At 47.5% G+C, this 27,076-nt stretch overlaps 2 long non-coding RNA genes across 2 annotated transcripts; one reads left to right on the top strand and one right to left on the bottom strand.

The window, feature by feature from the left end:
* Nucleotides 1–1,314: 1,314 nt before the first annotated feature.
* On the top strand, nucleotides 1,315–7,408 carry LOC121137188. The gene is made up of 2 exons (XR_005874421.1): nucleotides 1,315–1,430; nucleotides 7,365–7,408. It is a non-coding gene; the product is annotated as an uncharacterized LOC121137188 (long non-coding RNA).
* LOC121137187 lies at nucleotides 6,528–7,858 on the bottom strand. The gene is made up of 2 exons (XR_005874420.1): nucleotides 7,725–7,858; nucleotides 6,528–6,899 (listed from the first exon to the last, which is right to left on the bottom strand). It is a non-coding gene; the product is annotated as an uncharacterized LOC121137187 (long non-coding RNA).
* Between the last annotated feature and the right edge of the window lie 19,218 nt (nucleotides 7,859–27,076).

The raw sequence follows: 27,076 nt of genomic DNA, 5'->3' as shown, positions 1-27,076 counted from the left end.
GCTCTTGTCAGAAAAGTTTGCCTGGGGCTAAAATGGAAGATTTGGGTTAATTTCATCGGCAGAGGAAATCTTGAAACAGCCTAGTATAGACTCCGTCATGTGGTTACTAGTGTCAACTCTAATGAGGATTTATAATGGAAAGAAGCAAGCTGAGCAAGGAAAAAAATTGGGGGGAAAAGGAGCAGCAGGAAGTGGAGTGGAGCCAAGTCCTGTGTTCAAAGAGATAAGCATTAAGAAATAGGATAAAGGGAGTGGTGACCTCAGGGCAAGATCCCACCCAGCTAAGCTTCCAACTTGTCAAAAGGGATTGAAGAAAAGCTCAGAGTCTGGTGTGATGGTGCACGCCTTTAATCCTAGCACTCCAGAGGCAGAGGCAGGTTGATCTCTGAGTTCAAGGCCAGCCCAGTCTACAGATCAAGTTCCAGGACAGCCAAGCTTAGGAGTGAAGTAAACCATGGGAAACAGACAGCTGGTGAAGATGTAATTGAGTGAGGGGACCATGTTCCAGCCCCAGAAAGCAGCAGAATTTGGCAGCTTCTGCCATGTGGTTCTGGCTTTAGAGTCAGGTATAGAAGAGAGGGGTTATAGAGTCTTCCTCTATGACTTAAGTCGCTGAGACCAGGCATGTGTCGGGGTGTTCCTGCATGGAGGCCTAGAGAAGACATTGCATGAAGCTGTGAAAGTGAAGCCTGGATTACATCGGAGAACTCAAGATGTCAGAGAGGCCAGAGCTGTGGGGTACCTGCCAAAGAGAGCTGATAATGGAGTAGAACCAGCCCAAGAGTGAGAAATGTGCGATAGTCAACAAAGCTGAAAGGAGCTGGAGATCTGCAGAGCACTTTGACATCAGACATGGAGGTGCAGAGTTCCGAGCTGGCCCAGCTGCTTTTCTGTCTTGTTTTGGTGAAGTATTTCCTCACTTTGATGCCTTCCCTCCATTTTGGTAATGTATATACTGTGTCTTTGTATGTTGGAAGTATGTGATCCACCTTTTGATTTTGATTTTACAGGGATTATGGTTAAGAGATTGCTTGAATCTCAAAAGAGACTTTGAACTTTAGACTTTTAAATAAGTTTGAAAGTGATATAGACTGTGGGGACTTTTGAAGTTGGAATGAATGTATTTTACATTATGGTATGGCTGTACGTCTGTGGGGGTGAGGGAGTGGAATGTGGTAAGAAAAAAATCCCCCATAGGGAGTGGCACTATTAGGGGTGTGGTCTTGTTGGAGTAGGTGTAGCCTTGTTGGAGGAAGTGTGTCACTGCGGTGGTGGGCTTGGAGTTACCTTATGTTCAAACTATGCCTAGTGTAGGACACAGGCTCCTTCTGCTGCCTGCAGATCAAGATACAGAACTTGCAGCTCCTCTCCAGCACCGTGTCTGCCTGCACGTCACCTGCCATGAGGACAACAGACTGATCCTCTGAACTGTAAGACAACCCCAACTTAATGTTGTCCTTTATAAGAGTTGCCATGGTTGTGGTGTCCCTTCACAGCAATAGAAAGTCTAACCAAGACTAAGACCCACCCTAGCTGGGAAACAGCGTTCCAAAGGCAGGGAGGGGCCTGTGCCGAGAGAGAGGAGAAGGGGGATGAGCACCAGCATTCACCTCTCTGCCTCCTGACTGCAGATGTGACAAGCTGCCTCATGTCCCTGGCATCCTGACTTCCTGCCAGGGATGGACTGTATCCTTCTTAAACCATAAGCCAGAAGAAGCCCTCCTTCCTTGGCTGACTTTGCCTGGGCATTTTGTTTCATAGAGAAAAGTGACAGATACAGCCTAACTAAAGTATACTGTCTTGGAATGTGAGCTCCCAGCTTAGCCCAACGCTCCCTGGGCTCCCAATTTGACTTTGGCTTCTTTCCAAATGGCTTCCTTCACAGCCCACACAATCCAGAAAGGTTAATGTCTTCCAGGGAGTCTCTTTACCTCCTACTGAAGCTGCTCACACTTTGCGGAACAGCTTTGGGAAAGATGCACTTCATTAAGTCGCAGGGCTGGAAGGGACCTTTAGAAGCCATTTGCTGCACCACAGGCCTCTCCAGAAGTGACCGGCTCCAGATGGGCCATCAGCCTCTTAACACGAGTCTGTGCGTGAGGAATGGACACGAGGCCACTTGAGGAGGAAAGCATGTGCCTGGCGTGACATTTACTGCTCAGGATGGCTTAATGTACTCTCTCTAGGTGCAATCTTATGTATGGTTAAAGGTGATAGAAACTTCTAGGCCTTTGGGTCTCTTTGCCTTCCTTGGGGGAAGGGGGAACTGAGCACTGAGGGAAAGACCCGAGACAGGACTGTATTAGTAAGCTCTTTTTAAAACCCAAATTTGCCCTCAACCCCTGCTGTGGCATTTCAGAATCTCACCTGGGGGTTCATGTGCAGATCGATGCCCTGGTGGTTTGCACACGTGTCTCTGCCTGACTCTGAGAGGCACAGGCCAAGGCCAAGGAACACAGGGTGTCAGTGTGCTGCATAGCTCGGCTGTGGGACCAGGGCCCAGAAAATAGACCCGTTGCTGTAATCATTTCAGGTTCATGACTGTTCACAGGCATCACCACACTCTTGAGTCCAAGTTCATACTGGCCAGTGTGTCTCTGTTTTACAGAGTCAAGGCCAGCTAGGGCAAGTGCACAGGCAAGAAGAGAAGGGTTGGTTCCTAGCCCACCATAGTGACCAGAGCAGGAGACCCTGCTGCCCACCTGGGTCTCAGATAGGACCTTGCCCAAGCAGTCCATGAGGGCTCTGGAAACGGGCACAGATGAAAGTCACTGGAGAGAAAGCATGGTGGGCATCAGAACCGCTCTCCTGTATGCCACTCTCTACCTAGGGAAAGCCTGAGGAGAAGCAGACAAAACAGAGACACGGGGACAAGCCCACACTTGGCCTTACTTCTAGCCAGACAGAGAATGGAAAAAGATCTGCAGCCAGGTGTGGCACACGGCTTTAGTTCCGGCACTCGGGAGGCAGAGGCAGGCGGATCTCTGAGTTCGAGGCCAGCCTGGTCTACAAATTGAGTTCCAGGGCAGCCAGGGATACACAGAGAAACCCTGCCTTGAAAAACAAAGCAAAAGAAAACAGAACAATAGATCTGTGTATAGTTCTACCCCTTGGGGAATTTTTTTTATTGGTGGGTGTGCGCATGCGCCTGGGATCTGGTTCTCTCCTCTTCTGGGTCCTCAGGTTGCCAGGCTTACACAGTAACTCAACTATTTCCATTTATCATTTAAGACTCAAGGGAGAAGGAAACCCACTCATGCTAAAATATCATGCATCAGCAAAAGAGACCAGGTTTTAGGTCTTCCTCTGACAAGATCATGTGTTTCAGTTGATTCACAAGTGTAAGAGTATTTGTCATTGAGCCTGTCGGCTCCCCAGTAGTGACACAGAGACTTATTAGTTATGAAAGCTTGGCTTATAGCTCAGGCTTGTTTCTAGCCAGCTCTTACAATTTAAATTAACTGATTTCTTTTCATCTATGAGCTACCACGTGGCTCATGACTTGTTACCTCAACTCCTACATGTCATGTTTGATCTCTGTCTCTCAGCATCTCACTTTTTCCAGCATCCTCTCTGGCCTGAAAATTCCTGCCTAGCTACTGCCCGCTCAGCTTTTTATTAAACCAATACAGGTGACACGTCTTCACAGTGTACTAAAAGATTGTTCCACAACACAGGGAATTCATACATGTCTCCTTCCAACCCCTTCTTGCAAAGACACACCAAAGAATGGAGTTTAATCACCCTGTGACCCTTAGGGGGCAGTGCTCTGGCTGGATGTGGGTCCACTGGGACTCCTCCTTGCTGGGCCACAAGCTGCCTCAGAGACACCTGACACTCTGAAGAGGAAACAGAATCAGAGGTGGAGATGACAGGCCACCAGCAGCTGGAGGAATGGTGGGCAGCCACCTTCTGACAATGATCTTTCTTCACCCTGGGCTTTGTGCTGTGATGCTTTCACAGTGGAGACACTAGCATCAGAGCCTGTATTTTTGCTTCCTTAAAAGAAGCCTCTGGAATGTCTTCGGGGCCCTTGGGTGATTAGAGCACGAAGGAGAGAGGCCCCTTCCCGTTGACCAGCTAGCATACCTGCTATTTGGATTTCTGTTGCATAACTGGGCCTCAGAGGCAATCGGAGGAGGAGCACTCTTGCAGATTTGTAGTGGCTCAGGAATGTCAAGCATCCAGGTGCGCCTGGAAGATTAGCTGAAATGAGTGGTTGGCAAATTACAGCCTGCAGGCCAATCCAGCCCTCCACCTGTCTCTCTGTGTGCAGTAAACTGCCATTCGCTTTTGTACTTTTAAGGGCTTGTGAGACAGACCAAAACTGTACTAGGGAGACATCTGCGAACACACAGCCTAAAATATTTAGCCTCCAGCTCTTTCCACAGGAAGTCTTCCAGTGTCTGGTAGATAGTCTCTGTGACTCAGAGAATATATGTATGATTAAAAACCCAGAATCTCTGATGAGAACAAAGGTCTGTCTCTGTTGAGGGTGAAGCAGCCACACAGGCTCAGGACTTGGCCCACAGCCCAACCCTGCCTGCTTACCATAGGGTATGTTAAGGCCTTGAGGGTGGAAGTTTCCACTGATGGAGGTGAACCCCTGGTTGTACGATGTGGAGGGCCTGACAGTCACTGTCATGTAAGCTTGGCTGGGTCTTGTACCCAGGCCCTCAGTCAAATACACTTGGCTATTGCCATATTGCCCTCTTCCTGAGTGTTCCTCAAGGCCACTGTGTCAACATTTAATCACACTGTAAGTTATTAATAGGATGGGATGTTCCCCTGGGTACAGAGTTCAGACATCAGGCCTTTGCAGGGAAGTGGAATTAGGGGAAGTTCTGATGGTAGAGCTCCTGGGAGTGGATCATGGTGGCTTTGTTAGAATAGGGAGATCAGGCAGGCAGACAGACAGAGACAGACAGAGACAAACACAGACACAGACACAGACACAGACACAGACACAGACACAGACACACACACACACACACACACACACACACACACACACACGCAAGCACGGGCACATGCGCACACCCACCAATAAAAACATTCTCTTCTCACAACTTGGGCTCTTTATACTTGAGATTTCCTTTCTTCCCTTAACCTGCTTTTCTTCCTTCCCTGCCGCGTCCCTGCCCCTTGCCTCCCTGCTCCCAGCCACCAGGCACCTGCCATTACAGGTGCTGTGCACGCTGTGATACCAGAGCTGGTGTCTTCAGCCACATAGGAGGGCCATGCTTGTCCATCAGCTTCTCTCACTTACTGAAGCATTGCTTCTGTGGCTTTAGGTATCCAGAGGAGCTGAGTGATGAGGGCTTAGCTGTCTCAGGGCCTTTGCATCTCAAGCTCAGAGCTGAGGATGACGGAGTCCGTTTCAGAGGCGGGGGCCTACCCCAGAGAGCTTCCCAGGGACAGAGGTCAGAAGCCCAAGCCTGGAGCATGGCGTCATGTGGAGGGCAGGATTAGGACCATTCATTCCAGGTTTCTGCTGCTAAGGGAACACAGTAGTAGCCAGACCCCTCACAGTGCCACTGATGGGTGTTATAGAATATTGCCCCCTGTGCTAACAGACATTACCATATTCATCAGTGCAGCTGCGACCTCAAGATCAAGTTGAGGGTTGATGCTCCCTCAGAAGAAGTGGGGGAACATCATTAGATCCACACTTGAGAATCTAGCTCCCCCCTCCACTGTCTCTCTCCCAGCTCTACGAAATTCTGCCCAAGCTGCACATGATCTTGTGATCTTGGGACATGGTTTACAGAGTGTGCAACTGAAGGGGTCACTGCATCTATGTAGCTATGGAGAAGTCATCATCCATGTTGATCTTGGGACATGGTTTAAAGAGTGTACAACTGCATCTATGTAACTATAGAGAAGTCATCATCCATGTTGATCTGAGACATTTTCAGTGATTGATGGGGAATGTTCTTGCGTGTATATGTTTGTCTTATTGGTTGATGAATAAAACACTGATTGGCCAGGCAGGATGATAGGTAGGACTAGGATATGAGGAAGATTCTGGGAAGTGTAGGCAGAGAGGAGTTGTCATGTGATCCTAGGAAGTGGCATAGCTGGGCGGAATCTGCCACTAGCTAACTATAGAGGTCTGGAGGTCTGTGCAGACAGGCAGGAAGTGACATAGCTGGGCAGAATCAGAATATAAGCAGAGACAAACAGGAAATCCCTCTCTTCTCTGTGGAGATGCTGAGAAGACACCATGTAGGACTTGAGAGGAGTAACAGGTCCAGACTCTTTCTCCGGTAAGATAAGACCACGTGGAAATACTTAGATTGATAGAAATGGACTAGTATTTAAAACAGCTAGCCAATAAGAAGCTCAAGTCACTGGCCAACAGTTTCATAACTAATGTTTCTTTGGGGCAGAGAAGGGCAGTGGGACCTGCCAAGACAGAAAACTCATGCTCACAATTGTTGCTGCTGCTTTGAGGTTATTCATACTCCTGTAAGAACACCTCACCCATGTAAGCCCAACAAACTCATCCGCTCACCAAGTTAGACTCTTGGAGGAGTCATTCCTTTGACCTTTTATTGATGCCCTATTTGGGGTGAGCACACTCTGTTCGTGTCTCCCCCAGAAAAGTTCACTCAACAACTGATTAAATTTGGAACAATTTCCAGAAAACGGAACCATGTACTTCATAAGATCTCAGTGGGTGTTTTATTTGAATGACGTCTATTGTTGTCTTCAGACTTGATTTTGAAATGCAGCTTCCGCCGGTTGGGCGAATTGGAAAGAAGTCCATAAACAGCTTTGTCCTATGGAGGTTGTCTGAAGTCTGCTCACGGCTCTCAAAGTGGTGCCTGAAAATCCTTCCAGGGAGTGTTGTAGATGTGCCTACAGACACTAACGGTTCTGAGGACGTGGGATCCCTGTTAACACAAAAAGAAGTTTCCCCATCATTCCATTTTATGACTCTTTCTCTGTGAAGTAGGACATCTAGACCAGATATTCTCACTGTAAAGTTCATAAGAATAACAGGTGCTATGAAAACATTGACTGCATCTCTAGAAATTGCTGTTCATGGGACATCCTTTTAATTTCTGAGTGAATACAGGTTTTAACTCATGGTAAGAATGACTTTAAAAGCAGGATGAATCTTGAACCATTCAGTAAAAAATGAAAATTCTTTGTTGTCTGGAACCTGTCAACCTGTCTCCATAGTCATATACATGCATACGTACATACACACATACATACATACATACACTCCTGTGACTTTCTGAAAGAGGTTTGATAATTCTGGAAAGTAAGCCATCTTTGCATGATGGAAAGGAGGAAAAAATGGCATTGTCCTTTATTCATGTATTCATCACATTTACTTTTTCGTTTTTCAGATCAGCAAAACCCCAAGACTAATAATAAATAACCCGACTTACAAGATTGTGGAAACGCATACATGAAATGAAGTTTGCAAATTACTCAGCAGGGAACCTGAGAGCGACCTTGCTTTCTGGTATGAATATGGATAGATTTCGAAGCTCTATCTATGACCCCGGAGGTGGGTTTACCCCTCTGAAGCTTGGCATCTCAAGGATGTCACTGGCGTCTTGTGAAGTCAGCTGCAGACTTCATATTCCCCTGAGCCAACTTAAGCACCATCTCCCTTTAGTTCTTTTCTAACTCTTAACCCCAGGGTGCGGGGATTTGATCTCTGCCCCACACCATTTGGTTCTTATTTCTCTCATGGCACTCACAGTTGTAAAGTCAGAGGGTTGTGAAGTCCTAAAGGCAGGAGTCAGCTGACACAGCTTTGCTTCCGATGCCACAGCTGATGGAGTAGAGCAGGGATTATTCACCCCTGGCTGATTTGAGAGCTTGTAACATTAACTAATATTTAGTGAAGGCTTTTCCTCATGAAAAGACTTTGCACAGGCTTTTCTCTTGTTGTCCTCACCACACCTCCTCACGGGACAGGTCCACTGATTACCCCGTGACTGCTCAGAGAAGGGAAATAATGTGCCTGAAGGTACACAATCCAGAGGTGCGGGCAGGACAGTACAGCCTGGCCCTGGTCCAAGCTTTCCGGCTCCACACTGTCGCCAGCTGGCTCACACGGGCAGATGGTGTGTCTGTCTTCACAGCTCCTAGAAGAGCAAGGTTCTTTCCAAAGAAAAGATAAAGACAATCTCCCAAATGCCACTGCATCTGCTTCTTGGCTGACCTTGGGGTTGCCTGAAAACAGTTTTTTTTTGTATGTGTTTTCATGCCTATGTATGTTAGCATGTAAAGGTCAGAGGTCGACTTTAGGTGTCTTCTACAGTTGCACTCCACTTGATTTGAGACAGGATCTCTCATTGAGCCTGGAGGTCACCAGTTCAGCTAGACTGGCTGGGTCAGTGAGCTCCAGGGACCATTCTGTCTAGGTTGCTTTTCTTTATCTGTAGAGTCCAGGATTCCACCCAGGGAATGGTACCACCCATGGTGGGCACAATGGGGTGTCCTTATCTCAATTAGCATAACCAAGATAATTTCCCTAAACCTGTCCAAAGGCCCATCTTCCAGGTGAATTTAGCTTCTGTTGCCAGTCAATACTCACCACCACAGGTAGCTTTTATCCATAGCTATGCTGGGACACATGTAGCCTACAGGCCACAGGTTGTTCGGTTCTCCAACTATCCCAGTTCTGACCTCATCACACCTGGCCATTTGATGCTGCTGTCCCTCTACACTGGTGATGGGCTTGCTCTATGGGAAGCCCATGCTTTGCCGGAAGTGTCAATACTGTGCTCCATAATGTCCCCTACCTGTACCAAGGCATCAGTCACAATGGAGTCTCCAGAAAGTGACCTCTAGTCCTCATCATCCCATGGTTGTGTTGGCTGTCTCCAGACTCCAAAAGGCTGCAGAGGTCCAGGAGAATTTCTCCCACCATTTATTGTGTCTCTAGCCTCTGTCACCTGCCCAGGACCCTCTCCCTGCCCTGCCATTGAAAGCCTCTAGACTCAGAATCCTCCACCCTTCCAGCAGCATGTTCCTTCCAGGTGAGGAACCCCTAACAGACATGCTCAACACCGCCTCCTGTTCTGTGTGCTCACTCAGCTTCCCTGTTTCTACTTTCCACAAGTATCCTTTCTGACCAAAGCCTTTCAGAGTGGATCCCTTCTCCACAAGCTACCCGAGTCATGGTTCCAGAATCACACCGGCTTCAGTGTAGCTTTAGGCTTCCCCTTGGCCATGGTGATGATCACCAGTGAGTTGGTCTCCTCTGAAAATGAACATGATGCTTATCTGGGGAGGTTACTGTGAGGGTGACAGGTGATGATGCCCAGAGAAGACCTGCAGTGGGGTTGGCATTTGGTGAACATTCAGTAAATGACACTGTCCCTCCTGACTGCTCCCTCTACTTGAAAGAGGACCACACAATGCACACCGAGAGAAACAGGAATGGAACACTCTGGGCCAGATTAGGGAAAGCCTTACATGTCACATAAGGAATTTAGACGCTGAGTCGTTACTGTGACAGTCCTATGCTGAAGTCTCTGTGTGGCTGTATTTGGACTGGGTGGTTGTAGATGCTGTTAGATACAGATAGGATGGGTCAAATCCAGCACGGCCAGTGTCATGGTCTGTGTATGAAGTTTCCCCAAAGACTCATGCATTGAAGACTTGGTCTCTACGTTCAGAGGTGGATCTTTCAGGAAGAGATTGGATCATAAGGATCTGCCTTCATCAGCTGATTGATCCGCTGACGATTCCATAGTCTGAATAAGCCATCAGGAGGTGGAGGGACTCCTGAAGATGGCATATTGCTGGAAGCAAGGCGGTCCCCAGGAGTGTGTCATTCAAGGGCACCCTGCCTGGGCCTTTCCCTTCTTTCTCTACACGAGGCGAGAAGCCTCCTCATCCACTGCTACCACCATGTCCTGCATCATCTTGGGTCCATGGAGCACAGACTAAAACCACAGCCGAAAGTTGTTGCACCCTTCCCCCATGGGGGTCTGCTGATCAGCTTGTGACCAGGAGCTTCTAGCAAAACACCTCTGTCCCCTCCCCCCAGTAAGGCCAGCATGCCAGTTCCTGTTTTCTGTCCATCCTTGTTGTCTAAATGCTAATTCCTGGTTTTCGGCCCATCCCTTTGCCAGAGGGCCCTGGGAACATAGGCTTCTGACCTTGGTAGTTTTCCACCATGCCTGCCACTGGTATATGGGGCTCCATCCACTCTTGTTATAATAAACACCATTCTCCTTGTAAGAATGAGCCGCTGCCTTTGTCTTCATTTACATCCTTAGCCCTTCGCTTGGATCGTTGTGAAGTGTTGTAGCGCCATAACCACGAACACCGGCTCACTACAGAAAGTTAGTCTTCCCTCCTTTAAAGTCGGTTTTCTCGGGCATTTTGTTACCGTGGAAGTCTAACACCACTACAGACTAGACATGCAGTCTGGAGGCAGACCTTCACATACAGGGGATGACTTGGCCTCCAGAACAGAGCAGTAAATGTCTACAGCTCAGGCCCCATGGTGGTCGCTGTGGTCAGCCTGACAGGATCTAGAATTGCATACCAAACAAACTCTGGGCATGTCTTCGAGAAGTCTCTAGATTGGGTTAATTAAGACAGGAAGACCCACACTACACGTGAGTGGCAGCGGTCCATGGGCTGTGTCCTGGGCTGGGTAAAGAGGAAGTGAGTTGAGCATCAGCATGCGTCTCTCTCTGCTTCCTGACTGTGGGTGGATGCTGCTGGCTACCTTGCTACCACCATGCCTCACCCACCACGACGGATTGAAAGCCGCTTCTTGTCAGGTATTTTGTCATAGCAACAAGAAGAGTAACTGATGCAGGTCCAGGGCCTGTGACGGCATCATGGCACATTGATAAATAACACTGTGCACCCTGGTTAAAGGATGTGTAGGGTAGGGCAAGAGATGCAGGCACCCACAGCTAGGGGGTAACAGGAGGAGCTGAAGGGACACAAGGGACGGCAGAGGCCACCAGAGGTGCTGTGACAGATGAAGAGATAGGTTGGGATGGGAGGGCAGCCTCAGGAGAAAGCCCTGAGGCCGGGCCTGGCAGGCACACAGATCTGTGTGTGTTTGGGGGGGGAGGTTGCCACCCATGGGAGGGTTGGTGAGACTCTCAAGCTCAGACCCAGGCAGCTGTAGGCTTTCCCTTCTGTTGATCTGGCAAGACCCTCCCCTGAGAGACTTGGGGGATTTGCCTTTGATGTGGACCACACCAGGGGGACACACGGCAGGGTGGGAGACCCTGCCGTGCAGCTGCTTGCAAAAGCAGAACAGAGGTATCTGCAGTGGCATCACACAGGTGTGAAGGGTTCCAGGGCACAGTCACAGTGAATGGCTAAGCTTTCCGCGAGCCTCCAGCATCCTGGGGGCTGACCACCCCTTCCCAAAGACAGTGCGGAGAGCAACATCTGTGTAATGAATGATCTCCAGCAGATTTGGAATGCAAATGAAAAGTCCCAGCTCTCTCAGGCATATCAGCTGGTGGGATGGATCCATCAGCACCTGGAAGAGAGGAAGGGGCGGGCCTCCTGTGGCCTGGGCCTCTGTGAGGAACTAACTCCCATCTCTGCAGTTCCAACGGGGCCTGACCGCCTTTTAGGAAGGGAGAGTCCTGTTCTTGGAGAGTGACTTTACATGTTGTTGAAGGTGTGTGTCCTTTCAGTAGGCACTCCTTTATCCACGGCATGTGGTTTTTGAACCCGTCACTAGGTGTCAAGGGCTGCTTGAGCATGTTTAAAGGCGGATAATAAAGAAAGCACGGGCACCAGGAGCCTAACCCCAGAGACCCTGTGCTTCTGGGAGTGGAGACTCACCTGCTGAGGGATGAGGATATACAGAGCAAACTGGGGAGCAATGGGGGTGTCTAGAGACAGCCAGAGCAGAACCACATTTTGTCCAAGGGGTATCAGGTGCACCTGGATATTGAGGTAGTGGCATCCAAGTCCTTCTCCCATACCCTCCCCAAATAGATACTGTTTTGTTTGCGAGTTTCATCGTGTAATCTTGGCTAGCCTGGAACTCACTATGTGGACCAAACTGGCCTCTAACCTGTGTCAAAGCTCCTGCCTCTGCCCTGAGTGCTGGAACCATAGGTACGCATCACCGCATGACCCTGCCAATTCTTAGGCTTAAGCCTGAGGTCCATGGAGGAGCAGAAGTGTCCCTGGGACCTGGCAAAGGCGAGGGTGACACCACAGGTCTAAGGGTAAATATGGCTGTGCTAGTCTTCATCCTAACCTCTTCAGGTCAGAACAAGTACTCAGAGAGGACCTGCAGAAGTTGTGGAGGGCAGGGTGCAGAGATGAACAGACCCAGAGGGCCTGCCTGCAGGTGCCTCTTGTGTGTGGGCTGAGGCCGCTACAAAGGGAGCTCAAGTCTGAAGAGTTGAAGGCGCTCCAGGCATGGGGAGGTGCAGGGCTGTCTCTAGACTCACTGCCGTTTGTCATCATCGAGACGCACTCCTTGAGCAACTAACTGAACCCGGTTCGGCACTGGGGTTTTATTTCTCAACACTCGTAAGAACCGATGTACAAATGAGCAGAGCAACCATATAAGGCAACTTATTCGTGTCATTCATTTTCCTTTGTGTCTCCTCCTTTCTCTCCTGGCAGTTGCCTACTCGTAAGGCCTGACTAATTGCACATGATCCCTTCATAGAAAATGTCACAGAGCTGGTGTGAGCGCCTGTAGTAACCGCCCCACACCTGTCCCTCCTTCCCAACACATGCGTGTATACACAGGGCACACACACCGCCTCTGACTTACACGTCGCATCTCAACACTTGCAGACAGCCACAACCGCGTCACCCTGTCAGGGAAACAGGCACCCAGAGCACATATTCACAGGATCTCATGCACGTGTCATGCAGGCTCTGCATCCACAGACACCCCAACACACCACACACATACATTCTGCAAGACGCCTGAGGTAGCTGCTCCTGTCCAGTGAGTTCTTAGGACGATACAGAGCCTTAGCCATATCGGTGAGAAAGGGGAGAGGGGAGCTGAGGGTCAGTTACCAGGAAAGCAATCCTGCATGCAACGTTGGGAGTGGAGTTCTCTCTGGCTCTGAGCCAAGCAGGCCTTGACTTGCATGTTCACCTCCTCTTCACGATAGCCTCCTCCAGCAGACAGGCTGACCTGCTCGCACTGATTTGTACTGGACCAATACTTCAAAGGTGCTAAGGTCACACAGTTTTAAAGTATGGCTGCTGTCCGTTTACTCTTCCCTGGAATACAACCCTGTCCCTCTGCCTCCCTAACAGGAACAAGTAGAGACACTGGAAAGACACTTGGCTATGCTGACATGCGGTTCTGGTATGACACTGGACTGTAAGTTTGGGAGTCACTGGCAAAGAGTGTAAAGTCACGACATTGGATGAACTCACTGAATAAAGATGACCAGAAGGCAAGAGCCCTGAGACAGCTCAAGACTTAGAGGCCTGCTGGGACATGATGGCCGTGACGAGAAAGGAAGCTTAGGCAAGTCGTGTGTGGAAGAGCATCTAAATGTGAGTTCTGGTTCGTTTCTGTCAACTTGGCACAAGCCTAAGCGGACCTCAGGCGATGGAATCACAACTGAGCAATTGTCCCCACCAGCCTGGTCTGTGGGCATGTCTGTGGGGACACTGTCTTGATTATTGATCGATTTGGAAGGGTCTAGACCATCGAGGGTTGTCTCATCCTTGGGCAGGTGGGCCTGGGCTGCATAAGAAAGATAGCTGGGAAAGCCACGAAAGAGTGAGCCAATAAGCGGAACTGCCACATGGCTTCTGTTGCAGTTCATGACTCCAGGTTCCTCCCCCGAGTTCCCGCAGGACTGTGACACAGACATGTAAACCAAATGAACTCTTTCTTCACCAAACTGCATTTGCTAATGATGTTTGTCATAGCAACAGAAACCAAGCCACAACCATCAGCTGTAGGTATGCAACAAACAGTCTTCAAACTTTGGAAAGATATAATAATAAGCATTATTATTATTATTATTATTATTATTATTATTATTATTATTATTTGCTAAGGACCAAGCACACCTGTGCTGATTGTATCTACTGGTGCACAGCTGTAGATACGTAACAAACAGTCTTCAAATTTTGGAAAGTGATGGGGGAAGTCCTGTGTATATGTCAATAAAGCACTGTTGGCCAATAGGGAACCAAGATAGGTGGGACTATGAGTCCAGGAGGACTCTGGGAAGGAGAAACACAGAGAGTCAAGATGTAACGCCATGGGGTAGGAAGCCCGGAACTATTCTCTGGTAAGAGAAATACTTAGATTAGCAATTATGGGATAAATACTTAAGTCAGAGCTAGCCAGTAAGAAACAAGCAAGGCCAACAGCTTCATAATTAATATAGCCTCCTGTGTGTTTATTTGGGATTGATATGGCTCTGGAACCAGCCTGGCGGGAAGGCTTCTCTTTACAGGAAAGATATGATAATAAGCATTATTATTATTATTTGCTAAGGACCAAGGACATCTGTGCTGATTGTATCTACTAGTGCACAGCTGTAGGTACGTAACAAACAGTCTTCAAACTTTGGAAAGATATGATAATAAGCATTATTATTAATATCATTATTATTATTATTATTATTTGCTAAGGACCAAGCACACCTGTGCTGATTGTATCTACTAGTGCAATGCCGGCCCACTGCACACATCTATCAAAGCAGCCGGGTCTTCCCTTGGTGAGCAGGTATGCAAGGTATACAAGGTACCGAGCACTTCTCAAGCCATTGGTTACATCACAGTAGGGAACCTGTTCACCAACGCAAGTCACAATGCACATGCTAAAGCCAAGTGTAAGGAAACAGAGTCCTCTTTTGGTGAGAGGCACTGCAAAGTCACGTGGCCAAGGGGGAACCCACAGCTTCAAACACAGTCTACCCAAAGGCCAGAGCAGACCCTGCATCCAGCAGGAAGGAGTGGCTGGCCATGAGAGGTACCCCAGATGTCAAGGAAGAGGAATACAGGAACTTGGCTGTTGGGCTGGGCTGGTGGTCACTAGAGCCATTAACAACATGTTGTGTAATAAAACTTTTCCTGGGGAGACACAACATGTACAACTACTCACCCAAGATAGAGAGGCAGCAACAGAAGACAGTATGGGTATCACCCAAGTCCAGTTTGGTGAATTAATGAGTTTTATTGGGGTTTCTTCCAAGAATATGGGGGAGGAGTTACTTACAGGAGCAGAAATGACTCAAAGACAGCTGCATCACCAAGGCCCAGCTCAGCATGGGTGACGGCTCACAAAGCTGGGAGCCTGGAGCACAGTGCACAACCTGCAAGCAGCTCAACAGTTGGAGAGTGTCCTTTCCCAGTGCCTCAGTTGGTCTAAACCCCTTCCAGGCAGGTGAGCCAGGGCAGCTGGTCTGGTCTCACGCAGCTTGGCTCTCCTCAGAGTTTTCTTTGCAACCCAGCCTCCATCCATCTGAGGGGGATCCTTGGTTTTAATTGTTTACTCTGGCAGGGAGGGACCTAGCGAATCTGGTCGGTTTCAGGGACTTCCTGAAGCTATTTTGAATTGTTTACCTTCCTGCTTAAGGAGCTTCCCGTAGGATGGGAGGTTTCCATCTGGAAACTGTCACACAGCTGGAGCAGCAAGGCCCAGAGCTACCCTGGAGTGGAGACTCGAGGAAACAGGCTGAACAGAGGTGGGAATTGAGAAAGTGCAGACAGCGAGCACGAACCAGGCTCAAGTTCACTGTGAGGGCCCGAGACACAAGAGGTGAACTCCCCATCCTGCCCCCTTCCTCCTTTCCTTGTCCTTGTCCTTTGTTATTTCACTCATCCCAGGAGTCAATACTAATAATACTAAGTCAATATTAAACTGTATTTCAGTATTATGGATTAAATGGTTCTCTGAAAGCCTGGCTAGTAATTATAGCTTTGTCCTTAAGAGAAACTGTATCCCAGGTAACCAACAGCCAGCTTCAAAAACACTTTTAATTTGGAACTGTAATGTGGTGTGCAGATGCCCATTTGTACCATGCATTGCCTGCACCCAGAAGTCCTAGGTTAAGTTTAAGTGGTGCCCACTGCAGGGAACCACTCTCAGGCACTCTGTCAAGAAAGGGAGACTCTGCGACTGCCAGGCCATTTACGGGGAAGGAGCCCAAAGGAGGGGGAAGAAGAACACCCTGCTGGGGCTAGGAACGTGGGAATGTGCCTTATATGTGGGTGGTGAAACTCGCCTTTCCATTTGTCTCTGCTCTCCGTTGTTTGGTATTCTGTGACGATTTCATGCATGCGAGTGTTGGCGCATGCCTACATACATATGCAGTACATTCTGCAGTACATTCTACATACATGCGCAGCACATTCTGTTTACTCCTTCCAGCACCCTCTTTTGTCTCCCCCTCTCTCCTGTCATTCCCTCCATGGGTACTTCTTTTTTTTTTTTTTTTTGGCCCTATGGCTTTTAACCAGAGCCAACTGTGTGTTCATGGGTTTGGAACTAAGCTTTGGAGCCTAGTGAGCTCACTGTATGGTATATGACAGAAAACAACAACTGTCCCTCAGCCTCAAACTTTCTGTCCCATTTGTTTTCACGCACGGGTGTTCCAGTGCACCCTCTGGTCCCAGGTTACCTGTCTTCTGCCTCTGCATCAATTCTACTTAGACTCGGTTCCTCATTCTCAGAATGTTCCCCAGCCACACAACCACCAAATGATACCCCATCCACCCTCTAGGATCCCACTTTGATGAAATCCCCTCCTTAAAGGGTCCATAAATTCCTTGCGTGATTTGTTCTCTTCCTCATCTTCCAAATGTGTGCAACTCTTTGCACCTTCCCGTGGGGGAAGTCACATCAGCCTTGGATTTGAGACACTGTGTAATTGACTCGAGAGTGTGTGTTTTCTGAATGAATGAATTTATTTGGGATGTCTTACTTTTATTTAGCAAATACCAAGGGAGCATAGATTGTGCCTCATTATGGTGGCGATGGGCAGGAGGTAAGGCTGTAGAAACTGGTCTTTGCCTCCAAGAAACTTAGGATTTACTGGAGGGTCCACCAAGTTGGTGACTTGGATACTCTCCAGGGCAATGACAGAGGCTGTGTCCACCCTGTGCTGATTAAGTCAGCTGACCATACACTGCTGGGACAGCAGTTGTTGGGAATCTGGGCAGTGTAGCCCAGAGAGCAACTACGCTGCCTAAGCCAGCAACACGCTTTCCCTTAGCGCCTGTCTCCTTTCCCAGTGTTGTCCACCTTCACCTTTTACCTCTTCCTTTCCTTCCACAGTCACAATCTTACCTCCATAGCATGCCCAGGTGGAGCGTCACACTGCGCTAGGTCTTTGCCCTCAGTGCCTTAGTGCCCAGAGCGAAGGAAAGTTACAAAAGAAAGCATTTGATTAGGCTTACAGTGTCAGAGGGTTGGAGTCCATGATGACAGAGCAGAGGCCTGGCAGCAGGAACTGCTGAGAGCTCACATCTCTAAGTGCAAAGAAGAGGCACAAAGCACACTGGGGATAGCTTGAGTCTTTCGGAACCTCCAAGTCCACCCCCAGTGACACGCCTCTTCCAACGAAGCCACACCTCCTTATCCTTCCCAAGCAGTTCCACTAGCAAGGGACTGAGTATTCAAACATATGAGCCCATGGAGGCCTCTCTCATCCAAACCACCGCACTGAAGTAGCTCTGTCAAATGGATGGCAAACAGCATTTCCTGCTTCCTACGGATATTCTCACAGCACACATCACTAATTGATCATATTTCCCTGCTTGTCCAGGAAACAGTTCCAACACCACAATTTAACTACCTCTAGTGGCTAAGAGCTGGACTAAAGAATGAGAGGTACTGAGCTCTCATTCCTAGAGTAAGTGCACAGAGTGAGAAGTCATGACTCGGAAAAGCACTTATGTCGAAACTGGAATCTGAGGATGTAGAGTTAATGCTGTATTCCACCAGAGACAAGGACGGTGTTGCTAATGGACTGTTTATCCTGGTCACAGTAGGTGTCAGACAGAAATAATCTGGATAATAGAGTGAGTGAATGAATATAGGGAGGGGAGCTAAAATGAATTGTTCTCTTAAATGCCTAAAGTCAGGAGGCAGCTGGGAGTGATAAACAGGACACAAGAATCATAATGAAAGGCTCCACTGGACATGGGGACCACCCGACCAAAAGAGAAAGCTCACCATATGGGGGATGCCCCTGGTGGGTGTGGGTGCTCTTGGGTACTGAGGACCACTAGTAAGGACAGAAGTACCTTCAGCCTCAGCCAGAGGAGATGGACAGAGCGGGAAGTTGGGCGTTGAATGGCAGGTGTCAGCGGTGATTCACACAGGTGAGGCCTGGTGCATAGATGCCAAGTGAACCACTTTGTAAATGGCTGTGTCAAAAGTCAGCGTAGCAGGGGCCAGGTGGCCCGAAGGAATCAGAGCAAGGCAAAGAGGAGGCCTGGAGTCGGCGCCCTGGAAGATACAGCAGCCCCAGGAGAAGAGAAAGGGAGAGGTCGTGCTTCTGCCCAACTTTGGCTTTGGTGCATCAGGGACTGGGCACAAGTACAGTTAGTGGCTAATGAGGATTGCCAAGCTGGGAAGAGCTTGTGTGTGAGGAGCTGCCCCAAGTCTGAGAAGAGCTGAGTTATAACAAAGGGACCCGCGATGAGAAGGAAGCTCTCCAGACACAAATGTCAGTAGCTCTCACAGCAGGAGCGAGAGACCGTTTCACCTGTCTCTTCACCATGCAAACTCCTGGGCAGGAAAGGTCGGGGATGACACCTGTGTGCTCTGAGCTGGCATCCTTGGAACAACAGATGAGGATCCAGATCTTCAGGTCTTTGATCTGTTAGGGAAGGGACACTGGGACCAGTGGAAATATTGTAGTGTTTCCAGTGTTGTTATGCTTTTGGGGGAGGACCACCCTGTGCACAGGAATGTATTTCACAGATAACGCTGCTAAGCTTTTTTAATAGAGCCCTCTGGACTTAAAGAGAGCCAGGGTTTGACTCGATGCACTTAGGTTGGGGTTTTTTCCAAGGAATGAAAGTGAGGTCTAGAGGTCATGCCTGTGTATTCATGTTTCCAATAAACAGGCACTGAAGTACTAGCCCCCAGCAAAATGCAAAAACACAACAAAATATGTAAAATGAAATTTCATTCATATGCCAAACTGAGAATTAAGACAAGTGAACTGAAATATTAGCCCACAATTGATTGAAAGGCACAGCTTGGAGGCTTTGAATAACAACAAATGATACCCAGACAGAGAAAGTGTTGGCTGCCCAGGCCTACTCCTGACAAAGGAAGGGCTGGTGTCATATCATGGACATCCTGGCTCTCATGTGCCAAAGGGAAGCATGCCCATTTCTCTAACTCATTGTCAAATAAAGTCACGTTTCTTGCATATGTCAGTAACCTTCATTAACAGCTCAAAGCTGTTTCCCCTTAGGCACTTCAGAGGGCAGAAGTGGCCTCTATTGTGAAGTTCACATATGTTAAGTGTGTCAGTCAGCTTCCTGCTCCTGTAACAAAGTACCTGAGGTCAGCAACTTGGAAGAAAGGAAGAAAGGTTTGTTTTGCCTCACAGTTCTGGAGGTTTCAATTCATGCTTGGTTGGCTCATTGTTTTGGGGCCAGTGGCAAGGCAGGGCATCATTTTGTGTGTGTGTATGTGTCTGTGTATCTGTGTGTGTCTGCGTGTCTCTGTATGTGTATGTGTCTGTGTATCTCTGTGTGTGTATGTGTCTGTGTATCTCTGTGTGTGTCTGCGTGTCTGTGTATCTGTGTGTGTGTGTCTGCGTGTCTCTGTATGTGTATGTGTCTGTGTATCTCTGTGTGTGTATGTGTCTGAATGTCTCTGTATGTGTATGTTGGGAGCTATGGTGGAGCAAAGCTGCTTTCCTCATAGAGGGTGAGAAGCAAAAGGAGAGATAGGAAGAGTTGTGCCTTTGTGAGTTAGACTTAGAAAGACTCTTTCTGGGGCTACATCTCAGGGGTAGAAGAGTTCCTAGCAGACTCAATCCTTAGCATTGCCAGAGAAACAAAAGACTCCAACGGTATAATTTCCTAGTTCCACTTTTATTTTTCCCACGTTACTGTTGAGCACCGGAGGGGTAAGGAGCTGTCCTAATCTCATTTCTATTGTTGTGATAAAACACCCTGACAAAGGTAGCCTAGATGGGAAAAGGTTTTACTTCCTCTTACAATTCCAGATGACACCATGGGGAAGTCAAGGCAGGATTTCAAACCCCTAGTCACATCACATCCACAGTCAAGAGCAGAAAAATGTGTGCACAGTCGCTCACTTGTACTCAGCTTAACTTCTCAGAGTTCAGAACCCTTTGGTAGGGAATAATAACACACACAGAGGACTGAGTGTCCCCACTTATATGAATTTAATTAAGATAGTCTTACACAGATATGCCCACAGGCCAACCCAGTGCAGATAATCCTTCAGAGAGTCTGTTTCTGGGTGATTATAGCTTGGATCTAGTTGACAAAGCTCACCATCACAGAGTCCTTCCAAGGTCATACGTCTTAAAGGAGAGATAGGGCTAAGACTTTACTATAGACAACCTGATCCCAAGGCCCCTTCAATGTCCAGTAACTGAAACAGGTTTTTCTCAGCATAGTGAGGAGAAAATTGTAGTTCATAAATAGCCAGGATATAAGCTAGAAAGTAAAAAGTGTAGATAAAAAGTCACAGTCCCTTAGAGAGGATAGAGATGACCCTAGATAGTGGACCCGTGAGGTCCTTGTCACACCAGGATAATTGGATCTAAGACAAGTCCATTGAAATGGGAACATTTATTACCCAATAATGTGCATGGAGGGGAAACAGTTTGATTGGGAATTGGTCTTGAAAAATCAAAGTAAAAATTGCAAATTAGATCAATTTAACTTTGATTTAGCATAGTTTAAAGTATATTAGAACTTTTCTCTAGTTTTTAAAATGAACGAAAACCAAGTTTGCGGTTGATTAGAGAGGTGCCCCTCCATCATAACTGTCAGATCAAACTGTAGGTTTCAGGCCTGGGAGATGGCTCAGCAGTGAAGACTGCTTAGTGCTCTTGCGGAGGATCCAGATTCTCGGGGATCTGACACCTCTGACCTCTGCAAACACCTGCACAGATGTGGCTCACATGAGCTCACACACACACACACACACACACACACACACACACACACACTTCTTGTTTTAAATCTCTAGAAAATGGTAGGTTTCCCTTCTTTGCTTGTCTTTCAAGGACTTGATGTAAAAGCTACCTCTTCTTCACTTATCTTTGGGGGTTGTCTTAGTTAGGGTTTCTATTGCTGTGAGGAGACACCATGACCCTGGCAGCCCTTATAAAGGAACACATTTAATTAGGGCTGACTGATGGCTTCAGAGGTTTAGCCCCTTATCACTATGGTGGACAACAAGGCAGCATGCGGGCAGGCATGGCGCTGATAGGGAGCTGACAGTCCCACGTCTTGATTTGCAGACAACAGGAAGTGAACCGTGTGTAGCACTGGGCATAATCTGAGCATAAGAGACTTCAGCACCCTCCCCCCCCCGCTCCCCACCATGATACACTTCCTCCAACAAGGCCACACCTACTCCAACAGGGTCACACTTCTAACAGCGGCACTCCTTATGGAGACCATTTTCTTCCAAATCACTACAGGGGCTTTCTGAATTTTCAGGGGTCTCTCCTAGCTGCTTGGTGTCTAGATTATTGTTGGATAAAGCACCTTTGGGGCTATCTCCCTCTTTATCTCTTCTTTGGCTTTTGGGAGGCCACTGTTTCAGAATGAAAACTGATATCATTTTCATTGAGTTTATAAAATTCCTCTTCTCTCCCAAGAACCCTCATTTAACTTTGCAATCCGCTGGTATCATTCATCCCCTTCCCTGTACTGTGGGTACTTGAAATAGCCTCTTATCATGGTCATAGTGATGGGCAAAGATTGGGCAGAGCAAATCCCAGGCCAACTGGGATAGGGTTCATTGTGGCCTGAACCAACTTCCTTGTCAAGCGCAACAGGTGCCCCCCAGGCCAAGATGTTAACAGGCAGCCAGTGCAGAAACTTGGCTCTTGTCTGGACAAGACATCAAGAGGAGACAGCGTCAATGCTGAGCCCTGAAGGGGGAAGGTGTTAGACATGCTTGTCCAGGGGCAAGGTCTGCTAGTAGGAGGACCTGGTGCTGGCCTGAGCTGGGACTGGCATGTGTGTCAGCCAGTAGACCCAAAGCCAATGTTGGAAAGTGCTACTGGGACAGTTTTGGGGCCAGCTCTTGCAGAGTGTAGATGGATGGACCTTCTTTTGTCCAGCAAGGGGCTTTTGATGTTTCTGGGTCCTGAGTTTAGCATGGTTCTGCCGCTGTCAGTTGTCAAAGAAAGCTGCTATTAAATTTGTATTTAATAATACTAAATTTGCATTTAACTAGAGCTGATGTTAAGTCTTATGGGTACTGAGTTCCAGCACACATACGTAAAAGAAAATCTACATGTCAAAATTGCATAAACACATCCTCACTAATTCCTAGTTTGATGGGAACACACAGGACAGCCCCTTTTGGAGGTCTTCAGAAGGGTTTTTAGTTCCACACTGGGAAGTTTCCCCCTTTCAGTTGGAGTGCTGGTGAATGTATCGCACATACAGGAGCTGTTTCTCCGGCTAGGACTTAAATGGCTTTCAGTCACTATGTATCACAGTGTGCTTGTTTGAGGCTGTCACTGTAAAGTGGGAACCTCTGACCTCTCTGGCTGGGCGGAAGATGGGCATGGTGCACCGGGCTCACTTTCAGATCTAATTGAAACCATTTGTATTCTAAATTTGAGTTCCCAGTGATTCAGCCTGCAGGAGCCTTTGGGTGCGTACACATGCACTTGTCAGGCGGGTTAAGGAATTGAGTACGATCGATGTTCTTTAAGCAATAGCTAGGTTTTGCCGGGGAGTGAGGAACAACAGTTCTAAAACTTTCCGGAACTGATGAACTGAGGACTGACCAGGATTCTGAACAAACCTTATGACCTATGGAGAGCAGGCTGATATTTATTTAGATCATTGCGTAATTGTGATGATTAAAGAGCTACATACCTCTCCCTCTCTCTCTTGTAACAAACATGAAAAGAACCCAGAAAAAGATAGGATTTGAATACGTACCAGGAATGCTGGCTCTAATACTAATGTAGTAGGCAAGGCTAATGCTTACTGTGACTTTTCAGGTGGGGAAGGGGGGATAAGAAACAATGAATGCTAATTAGCTTGCATTAATCAGAACTGTATTAGGTTTCTTTTGTTTTTTTCTTTCCCCCTTTTCTTTTCAGAGCTCTTAAGTGTACAGAAGCAGGTTATTCAAATTTCACCCCTGTTTTTCAAAAATTAATAAGGGCCATACATTAGTGTAACATTCTGCCTGCTTGGTAGAATATATTAGTAAAGGTTTTAATTACTGAAATTATACAGTCATAAAAAGATGATTTAATGAAAGCAATCATATCATTTGCATTCTGGGCCTGCCTGCATACAGATGCTGTAAGGAGAAGAAAATTACACCGACGTGTGGCCGAATAATTACTGCCATTGTAACTCTGCCTGAGGACGCTGAGCTCAAATGTCTTTACATTCCAAGGAAATACCTGTCTGTGGACAAGAAAACCAGTTTCCTTTGAGAAGAAGGATTAGCCATGACAGCAGAGTCCTCAAAACCCTTTCTTTCCTCTAACCCAGAGCCTCTCACAGCTAGAGGATCCATTGTGACCTCCTCTCCGATAAGGGAAAATTAATTGCTGTGCTGTTTTGTTGAAGAGGGCTTTGTGGTGCTTAAAATAATTAGAGCAGAGTCTGGAAATGACAGCCCTGGGGTGACAAAAAGACAGGTGTATCCACGCAGCAGGACAACAGGAGGCATGTGAAACTGTAGGGAGAGGGCTGTGGTAGCAGTTTGCACAAGTGTGGGCAGGTGCAGAGAGATCTGCTCATATCCTCCCAGGCTACCCTATAAAACAAGAGGCAGTCATGAGTGACGCTCAGACAGCATCAGCCGGGGCTGCTGAAAACAATGAGGAGCCCTCTAAAAGTATTTGTCTTGTAATGGTGGTGGGCAGTGGCTTAAGCTATTTTATTCTGTTCATATTTACACTAACTCTGATGAGTAAGTTCTTCTTTCCCAAGCCCAATTCTGAAGACTCCCAGCGATTACACACGTCTCATAAGATTCCCCAACTGTATGAACTCTAGGGCCCCTCTGATGATGGACAGTGATGCCAAGACAAAGGCGACCTGGGGTACACACGAACCTCTGGCTTCTCCATAGTCCAGGCAACTGGTGTTCACTGCTAACACACCATGTCTAAGACTGTATGCTGGGTGTGCACAACATGGCAGGGGTGACATGTTCCCCAGCCCATAATACAGCATGTATTTGAAGTGTTTTCCTTTATTATAGTGTACTTGTAAAGTGGTACACATGCCACAGTAAATTATGGAAGCCAGATGACGACCTTGAGGAGTTTCTGTCCTTCTACCTAATTTACATGGGTTCTGAGGACCAAACTCAGGTCATCGGGTTTTGAGGCGATTGCTTTCACTGGCTGAGCCATCTTGCCCGCCCCATATAATGTGGGGTAGGGTTTTGTGTTCCCTTAGAAATATAAGAACAGAGCTACAGTGGTTTCATGGTATGGAAAACAGGAATGCCAACACATTTAGACAAAGTGGAGGAAGGGCTTCTGCGGCCAGAGAGTAGAGTGCGAGGAAATGTGGGAGGGGGGTCTAGGAGGGCACATCACAGACAAAGGCAAAGGCGAGGCCCGTGTGGTGCCTGAGAAGAAGTGCTCCGCTTGGGGTGTGCGTGGAGAGGGAGCGTGGAACCCGGCACCTCTGGGCCTCCAACACGCTCTGAAGGACCAGACCTTGTCCGGCGGCAGCAGGGAGGCGGGGCTTTGAATTCCTTCACCGGGAAGTGTGTGCCTCAGGCTGAGTTTTGGGGCTGCACACTCAGGGAAGGTGAGAAGCAGGGGACTTCTGGGACTTTGCTCTGACTTCAAGGAAAAGATGCAGTGAGGGAGAAAAGAGACTCTGAGCCCCAGGCAGCTGGTGAGACAGGAGAAGCGGGATGAAGCAGAGGTCGCTCCCCTGATGGCCAGGCAGAGGGGGAAGTCAGGGTCACTGAGAGGCTCCCCTGATGGCCAGGCAGAGGGGGAAGTCAGGGTCACTGAGAGGCTCCCATGATGGCCAGGCAGAGGGGGAAGTCAGGGAGGTGTGGGTGCTGGTGGTGGGTGTCCCATGCAGGCTTACGATATTTTCCATAGCCTCACAGGGTTCATACACTTGACATAGCATTCCTTCCACATCTTGGTCACTTGGTCACAGGCGAGTCAGCCAAAATAGAGCCTTGTTCTCACTTTTCCACTCAGCACCCTGATTCTGGGTGCTGAGTGAGAGCTGGGAGGAAGGCTGACAGACAAGCGGGCACTTGTTGAGAGACAGCCATTGGCTAAGCAGATGAGGCTGTGCATGACGTGGCTTTCAAGGGCCATTGCATGAAGCAAGCAATAAAAGTACCGTGGACTCCTGTTCTAACCATGACAAGGTAGCTTATAGCAGACTAATGTCCTTTGATTGGAACAACTGAAGAAGCTGGACAGAATATAAGTGATTACTGATCCTGGGCAGGGTATGAATCAGAGATTTGAGTTACCATGATCCTTGAGGTCAGCCCAGCTGCACGGCTCAGCAATTTTATTTGTTTATCATGCTTTCTGTATTTTTCATTTTGAGACAGGTCTCACTTACTATGTCCCCCCATGCTGGGCTTGAACTCGCAACTCATCTGCCTCCACCTCTGTGTGCTGAAAATCCAGCCACTCCTCATCTCTTTCTAAAGAACAGAGCGAGCTCAGGGCATGCTACTTGACTAAGGCGAGGGGGAGAGGTCAGGGTGCCCAGTGCACTAGGAGTTTAAGGGTAAAACATCCAGTGAGAAGAGAACTGCAAAGAGGAAGCCCCCAGGGCCCGCAGCCTGATTCTTCTCAAGCCACTGGTGACTTCTACACGGTGTGGAACACGGGCAGAAGTAATAACTGCGGTGATCAAGAGCTAAGCAGAGATTTCAGCTCTCATAGGTGCTGGGACAACAAAGGCTGGAGTTCAAAGCCGAGAGACCTTGGTGCACACAGCAAGCTTCCAACCAGTGCCCTGGGAGAGCTTTGGAAGGAAGGATTATACACTAAGAATAAGGAAAAGGATTGTAGGAGGCGTATTATGGGGAATGGCCATGAGTCTAGAAGTTACATGATTGAATTAAATTAAAAGAAATCTAAACAAGCTAAGGTGCGTCTTAGAGGAAAAAGAAAAGGTCTAGAGGATTTATTGTTCTAGATACTGAGATTTCATTTCTTCCATGGTGTCTGAGAGAGCAGATTAAAAAAATAGACCAATGGTACAGAACTGAGTTTTAGAAAGCAGACTTACATCTATATCCACCTATAACTATATTTATATATTGCCTGATGGAAGTCAAAACACTATGGAGATTCCATTGGGAGAAGTGATGGACTTTTCTGTAATGATACCAGGTCAAGGGGATGGTCATACATGATAAATACATATAAAGAAATACCTTGACCTTCTACCTCACACAATATACAAAAGTAATTTGAGAAAGGTCAGAGACATAAATATGAGTGATACACCAACACAGTCTTCTTGAGAAGGACAACAGAATGTCTTCATAATCTTGGAGTAGGAAAACAATTTTTAAAATGAATTAGTCATAACAAAATTCATATTAAAAACTTAAATTCTTCAAAATGAGCCATTAATAGAGAAAAAACCTTAAGGTACAGAGATTGGCAGATGGTATTATCTATCATCTATCTATCTATCTATCACTTTATCACTCAATCTATATATATATCATTTTATCTATCACTATATATGTATCTATAATCACTTTATCAATCTTTCACTATGCATGTATGTATGTATCTGTCTATCATCTCACTCTATGTATACCTCATCTATCACTTTATCACTCTATGTATCTATCATTTATAACTTTATCTACCTATCTTTCTTTCTATCTATCACTTTATCACTCTACATCTGTCTGTCTGTCTGTCTGTCTGTCATGTGT

This window comes from Mesocricetus auratus, unplaced genomic scaffold, assembly GCF_017639785.1.
Source record: "Mesocricetus auratus isolate SY011 unplaced genomic scaffold, BCM_Maur_2.0 Super-Scaffold_100676, whole genome shotgun sequence".
In the NCBI taxonomy this organism is placed as follows: Eukaryota; Metazoa; Chordata; class Mammalia; order Rodentia; family Cricetidae; genus Mesocricetus; species Mesocricetus auratus.
Note: the sequence above shows the minus strand (reverse complement) of the source record. Positions and strands in the feature narration are given on the sequence as shown.